Source organism: Dromaius novaehollandiae, chromosome 21 (assembly GCF_036370855.1).
Source record: "Dromaius novaehollandiae isolate bDroNov1 chromosome 21, bDroNov1.hap1, whole genome shotgun sequence".
NCBI lineage: Eukaryota > Metazoa > Chordata > Aves > Casuariiformes > Dromaiidae > Dromaius > Dromaius novaehollandiae.
In genome coordinates this window covers 9,251,040-9,258,484 of record NC_088118.1, presented here as the reverse complement: position 1 = coordinate 9,258,484, position 7,445 = coordinate 9,251,040, and the positions used below count along the sequence as shown (strand labels likewise).

At 50.2% G+C, this 7,445-nt stretch overlaps 1 pseudogene; it reads left to right on the top strand.

The window, feature by feature from the left end:
* The first annotated feature begins 6,349 nt into the window (after positions 1 to 6,349).
* LOC135330436 (olfactory receptor 14C36-like) lies at positions 6,350 to 7,084 on the top strand (annotated as a pseudogene).
* The last annotated feature ends 361 nt before the right edge of the window (positions 7,085 to 7,445 follow it).

Here is a 7,445-nt window from a genome sequence, read left to right as displayed (position 1 = left end):
CCTTTGCATCAGACTATCTAGACATATGCACTTTCCACAATTTTCCACTTTTCCTCCTCCGCTTGCTTTGTATACATTCAGATAACTGTCAGCTCTCTAGCTGCTGCTCTGAGCTTCAGGGAGTCTGAAGCTTGCCTCATCTTTCAGGAGTATAAATGTCTCTTTAGTCAAGTCCTTAATGGCATTTCTATCCTTTCAAATCTATCTGTCTAAAACATTTCTAGGAAGGTTATTCCTTGTGGAAAGTGGACACCAGTGGAGGCATCTTGACCTTAATGAACATACAGTTGAGGAGTATTTCTAGTGTTTAAGTAAACCGTTTCATTTTTTATTTTTGTTTGTAATGAAGAGAAATCCTGCTGTGTCCACAGCTAGTTCTCTAATGCAAGCAGGTGGGAATTGGTGCTTAGGAGCTGTAACATTCAGCTACAGACTTGAATGGGAAAAGGTTAGATTTTTAACAAGAGTGGTGGAAGTCCCCAGGGGCTGATGTGAGAAATGGCAGGGTTGGGGAGGTGAGGAGGAAGGCTGTCCATACATGTCTTCTATCAAAAATGTTGTTTTTCTTAGTTATTCAGACTTCAGTAGGAGACACTGTGGGTGAGTATGAATTGGAGAGTGTGGATATCACTTATTCTGAAAGCTGAAGAACTTAAAAAGTAGAAATCCTTCCCCCCCCACACCCCCCCCGCTTTTTTTTAGGTGCTCATTGAAACCTTCCTCTTGTAAATACTCTCTGGAAACCTCTCCAATTAGTCACACAAAAAATTGAAGAACTGAAAGAATTTATGGAGAATGACATGGATTGTTAGGACCTTTTGCATTTTAAGGATCCCTCTGGTGTATTTGTTGCTCAGTCCATGAACCTCAGATATTAAGAGGAGACTGAACAAACCCCTCAAGAAGTTAAAGTCAGAGAGGGCCGTTACCCACAAAACCTCTCTGCAGGCTGATGAGAGCAGAAATTTGGAGACACTGATGGCAGGTAGGCGAAGGCAATGTGCAGGTGGCTCTGATGTCAAGTAAACCCTTGATGTGGTTTATCAAGCAGAATAGGCAAGCCCCATACCCAACAGCCATTGCCAAGAGGCCAAAGACCTCAGCTCTGTTGGAGGCTTTCAGCCTTGGCAGTTCCCTAGGCTGCCTTCACCACAGACAGTCCTATGCTATGCTGCACCTGTGCCTGTTTCTCTACAGCCTGTAAACATCCAACCTGCTTCCTCACCTTGCTCTCACCATGAGGTGTCTGTTGTCTGAATCCCCCAAGTTTCTCAAGGTCCTTCCGGACTGAAGGACCTCCTCTCTGTCAAAAGCAAAACAAAACAAAATGAAACAAAACAAAGCAGTGCCACTGGGGAAAGGGTCAGCAAGGGTGGCTGATTGTATAGGAAGGGATCAGGATGGTAAAAGACACAAGCTTGGAGGGGGTGGGAAGGAAATTAAAAGTGAAACAAACGCTTGATCAGGGCTATTTGGGGATTCCTGCCAAGAAGCCTTGTATCGGAATGCATCTGACTGGAGGCGGACAACAAAGCTGAGCTGCTTCCACTGTCACAGGGAACCTTCGTGCTTTCCATGACATCAAAGAGCAAAGACCCAGAGGGGGAAGAATCACGGAACTCCTTCAGCGTGGAAGGGACGTCAGGAGGTCTTTAGCCCAGTCTCCTTGCTCACAGCAGGGTCAGCTCTGGGGTCAGATGAGGTTGCTCTCGCCTTGATTCAGTCTGGTCTTGGAAATCTCCAAGGGAGGAGACTGCACAGCCTCTCTGACCAACATGCTCCAATGCTTGACCATCCTTTTAGTGGAAGAGCTTTTCCTTATCCCCTGCATGAACATCTCTTCTTTCAACTTATGTCCATTGCCTCTCGTCTTCCTGCCATGCACCATGGTGAAGACCCTGGCTTCATCTTTTTGATGACCTCCTTGTAGCCACTGGAAGGCTGTTATGAGGTCCCTCCAAAGCCATCTCTTCTCCAGGTTGAACAAGCCCCATTTTTCTCACAGAGGAAGAGCTCCAGCTCCCTGATTATCTGGAGGACCCTCCATCAAACTCGTTCCCAGTTATCAACCTGTTGCTTTTTCTGGGGACCCAAAGATAGATGCAGTATATGTGGTCTAATGAATACTGACTCGGGAGGTGGTCATCATGTCCCTCGACCTCCTGGCTGCATATCTGGTCATACAGAGCAAATAGCAGGTGGTAATGCAATGGTGAAACGAGGTTCCCACTAAGAGAGCAAACCCTGTAATGCCCAAGGCCATGGAGAAACAGAGCTGGGCCATGCAGAAATGGCAGGAGAGGGATTTGCTGCCTGAACTGACTTTATGGCACCTTGGGCCCTGTGATGGGGTTGAACTGATCTCCAGGAAGGACAAGGTGCCACTGAAGAAGTTCCTGGGCCTGGATAGCCTGTGATCCAGCCACCCTGGATGCAGCCACATCATTAGCGCAGTCCCTGTTCATATCATCTGGAGGTGAGAAGTAGTTCAGGAGGAGGAAAGCTAGAAGTGTTTCAGAGTTCAAAGACTAGAGTGGAGACCTTGGTGTGATGTGCCTCTCATTTATGCAGCATGCCTGGATGTAGATGGGATAGACTTTGCCTCAAGGCAGCTGTGGGATTCAGAGGTTTGAGCACAAGATGCCCTGGGGCCCTTGCCCAGGAGCCACTCCAAACGAGCATGTTTTTCCTGTAGGTCCCATGCTGCATCTGCTAGAGACATGTGGTTGTGCTGGGCACCCCAGGCATCGGACATGGCCCTGCCTATGTCCTATCTTTATGTCACTGAATCCAGTGTCTTCACTGAATTACATTAGCTGTTTGCACTGTACGGATCTGCTTGTGTCTCAACATCATAGTGAGTGGCGCTTTAGTTGTACTTGTAGGCATCTAGTGTCATTGGAGATGGCCAAGGAAATTCCTCACCTAGTCCCCACCTGATGCTCTAGAAGGATGTAGGTTCCTCCTTCAGAGCAAGCAGACGCTGGCACATGCCCTGGACCACCTCTCTCTCTTCAAATGTCACCAAGGGTTCGCATGCGAGCAACTGACTCCCACCCTCCACCTCCAGTGATTATAACGCTAGGATCTTGTGTGCAGACATCTGTGTTGTGCTTGGGCACCGGGAATCCCACCTCATGTGTGTTTGTGGAGTTCACAGGAGTTTGCTGAATCCCACTCCAGACCAGGGGTTTTTCACCTGGCATGAAATGCTCAGATTAACTCATTTGAATCAATACCTGAACCCTGGGTAAATGAACTCCCTTCTTGTCCCTGTCTACATGTCCTGCCTGGCTGAGAGATGGGAACAGGGACTTCCAGAGGGGACATTTCCACCTCTTGTACATAACCCTCCTCTGATGAGACAAATCACAAGCCTGGAATCAGTGTCTCTTCATTGTTTAGAGAGGGACCATCAGTGATTATTTTAGTCTACTTTGGTGAGCATTTCCCAGGAGGAGGGAGTACAAAGGACAAATTAAATCACACCTTCAGCTGGACCACTGTTCCCAAGTGGGGCCATGCTAATGAAAGAGGAGGAGCTCATGGCAACCTGGCAGCACTGAGACAGCTGTGTGCAGGAGCAGCTCCTCTGCGCAGAGGAGCAGGGCTGCAGGCACTGCCTGCTGCTGCTGGCAAGATGAGAGAAGACAGAGAGAACTGAAAGGCAGTGTGGAGTGGGAGGACAGAGGAGAGCTCCCTGTGGGAGAAACCTTCACAGCCCTTGACACAGTAAGTGTCTGGCTGCAGGGCAATGCTACTGAGGTTCCTGGAGGGGTCTTCTAAACCTATCCCATCCCATGCCTGTCTTTTTAAGGATCCCACTCAGAGGAGGATGAGATGCTTCAGAGCAGGGATTCCCAGCCACAGCGCCACAGGGACAGGGCAGCCTGTTACCTTTCTCCCAGGGATGGCTGCAGGGGTGTGAAGCTGGGCTGTGCATGTGGGTCTGCCCAGGGCTGTAATTCAGAGCAGTGTCACTGTGCCCCCAGGTGCTGTGTGCCTGGGGCAGTGACTCTGCTGCCTGTGAGGGTCAGCACTCAGCCTGCCCAGGAAACTCCCCACTGCACTGTGGGGAGAAGCTCTGAGTGGGAGGAGTGCCCCTCCTCAGGGCAGGTTCATTCTCCTGTTGAGAGGGTGCTGCCCGGTTCAGTGCTCCTCATAGCTCTAGCTTATGCACAGGACATTTCTGAGGAGTCTTTTTAAAGGAAAGTGAAGAAAAGGCTACTTGAAAGGGAAGGAGCTTTCCTTCTGCTGTCTGCACTTTCAGTTTCCAGATTTTGACAGGGAGAAAAAAGGAAAGAGTTTTCTGCTTTGGCAAGGAACTGGGACTCCCAAACCTTCACTCTCAGGGATGAGTAGGTCTGAGAAACCTCAGTAAGCTGCTTCACTCCCACCTCCACCTACAGACAGCACCAGCATCACCTCTGGACTCATCAGGGTTTGCATCACCTGCTCCTCAGGACCTGCAAACACAGCAATGCCCCTAGCTAGTGCCCTGTCCCGGGAGGTTTCTGTAGGGCAGAACTGAGCACACAGAGGGTGGGAATCTGTGAGCAATGACCAGGAAAAGACGTTGGGACAGAGAAAGAGCTGCCAGCAAGGACAGCTCCAGGCAGCAGAGATGGGCAGGGAATGAGAGGGAACTGCAAACAGAATCATAATGGGAGGATGGATTTGGGCAAGTCATGGTCAGTCCCTCTGATGCAGACTCTTCCTCTGAGCAAGCCCCCGCCATGTCTCGTCTCCCATGCAGCAGACCCTCTGCCCTGACAGCCATGGAGTCCAGGGTATGAGCTGCCTCCTCTGCAGCCAGACCTCCAGCAGGGGAGAGAGGCACCTGTGCTGCCAGGAGCCCATTTAATGCTGCCCAACAAAGGGGCTGAGAGCAATTGCCCTGCAATGTCACCATCTGTAAGGTGGCATGCCCAGCTGGGTAAAGTGAAGGCTTTCCCGAGTATCCCTCTGTCTCTCTCCTTGCCTCCCTTGGCAGCAGGATCATGGTTTTGCTCCTTGTTTCCCCTCCTGTCCATCCTGCTCCTGTTTTTCTCTTGGGCTCCCTGGAGTTGGGATTTTCAGCTGCAGTTCAGGCACCGAGGCTGCAAGTTGTGCAAGAGAGGGCTCTGCATGGGAGTGATGTTGCCCCAGCCCACTTTTGATCAGTGTGGCTCCAGGAAATGCAGTCTGTTGGGCTGGGAATTGAGCTGACTCTCCCTTAAGGAGAGCCCATCTTCAGTCCTAACAGGCCTTTGACTGTTTCCCTGTGGTGTCCTGCAAGGCTGCAAGCTGCCCTCCAGCAAGGCACAGCTGTCTCATAGCATCTCTGTGATATCTGAGAGACCTGTAAAGAAATTGCAGAGCTTTGAAGAGCATAGAAATGGTGTTGGGAGGCTGTAAATGGGCAGCTGAAAAGAGCCCTGTGTGTCCTTGGCTAGAAGGGGAGTGTGGAGACCTCCCTCTGGCACCCTGAGAAAGGGAGAGAAATTTGGAGATCTGCACTTTGAAACTGGACTCCTCAGCTCTCAGCAGTGGCTGGTTTCTTTTTAGGGCAACATATGAGAGTGATGGTCCTCCAGCTCAAAGCCGTGTGAGCACAGGACAGCTGGAAACAAGGCTAAAAGACCGACAAGCTGTCCTCGCTCTACCAAGTGACAGTGAATCTTTTTTTTTTCAAGACTCACAATAGAAATGCTGAGAATTTCTGCCTTTGAGGAACACTCCCCATGGGTGACAAGGACATCTAAAAGAAAATAAACTTTATTAAAAATTCCCTAAAACTCTGTTCCTCAACTCTCCTTCTTTAGGGCAGGTAGTGAAAACACTGAAAAGCCATTCCACATGACGAATAGATTCTATTTGACAGAAACTATGAGTACCAGCACTGTTTACGCCTGTTCCCATGTTCCCACTACTGTACAGAAGGACTGACTCTGCAGCCCATGGGCAGAGGCTTCTGCTCCTCACAGCACACTCAGCCAGCACAAACTGGAGCTCAAGAAAGGTACCTGCCCAATGATCCTCCCCCAAAAGAGAGAAGCAATCTGGTGTTTTCAAAGAGAAATGTTATTTGTTCTTTACTTGGAAGGTCTCTCTGAACTTGTCAATGTCTTTTCCTCCTTAGACGGTCCCCAAAGCCCAGTGGGACTGAATGGCCAATGGCAGCTCCTTCAATAAGTTCCTCCTCCTGGCACTCACGGACACACGGGAGCTGCAGCTCTTGCACTTCTTACTCTTCCTGGGCATCTACCTGGCTGCCCTCCTGGGCAACAGCTTCATCATCACAGCCGTAGCCTGCGACCATCACCTCCACACCCCCATGTACTTCTTCCTCCTTAACCTCTCCATCCTCGACCTTGGCTCTATCTCCACCACTGTCCCCAAATCCATGGCCAATTCCCTGTGGAACACCAGGGCCATTTCCTACTCAGGATGTGCTGCCTAGGTCTTTTTCCTCTTTTTCTTATGTTCAGCAGAGTATTCTCTTCTCACAGTCATGGCGTATGACCGCTTTGTGGCCATCTGCAGACCCTTGCACTACGGTACACTCATGGGCAGCAGAGCTTGTGTCAAAATGGCAGCAGCCGCCTGGGCCAGTGGTTTTCTCCATGCTCTCCTGCACACTGCTAACACATTTTCAATACCATTCTGCCAAGGCAACACAGTGAACCAGTTCTTCTGTGAAATTCCCCAGATCCTCAAGCTCTCGTGCTCGGATGCCTACCTCAGGGAAGCTGGGGTTATTGTGGCTAGTCTTTGTTTAGTCTTTGGGTGTTTTGTCTTCATCGTGCTGTCCTACGTGCAGATCTTCACAGCCGTGCTGAGAATCCCCTCTGAGCAAGGACGACACAAAGCCTTTTCTATGTGCCTCCCGCACCTGGTTGTCGTCTCCCTGTTTCTCAGCACTGCAATGTTTGCCTACCTGAAGTCCCCCTCCCTCTCCTGCCCAGCTGTGGATCTGGTGGTGGCTGTTCTGCACTCGGTGGTGCCTCCAGCAGTGAACCCCCTCATCTACAGCCTGAGGAACAAGGACTTCAAGGAGTCACTGAGGAAATCCATCCAACGGGTGCAAGGTCACAGCCAATAACTGTCCCACATTCATTCACTTGCCAGGATATCTGCCATCAAGGCTATGTGTTCTGCATTTCTCTCTTTCTCACTTTTCTCTTTTACATCCATGTAAAAAAACCCAAAGATATCCAGTTCCTGTCCCGACTCCTCAGAAATCTCTCATTTGAATGTGACCCAGAGACCGTGCTGAAGCAGGAAAGCCAGGCTTCCCCCTTCATCAGCAGAGATGGGGGAACCTCAGATCCTGCTAGTCTGAGCTCCCTCGGATGCCCCCAGTGCAATGAATAGAGTTTCCCTTTGCAGTCTCTCTTTCACTGACACCAAGGGAGCTCAGGGGCACAGAGTCAGGCTCACGTCAGTACCGCTAGGGTGAGACC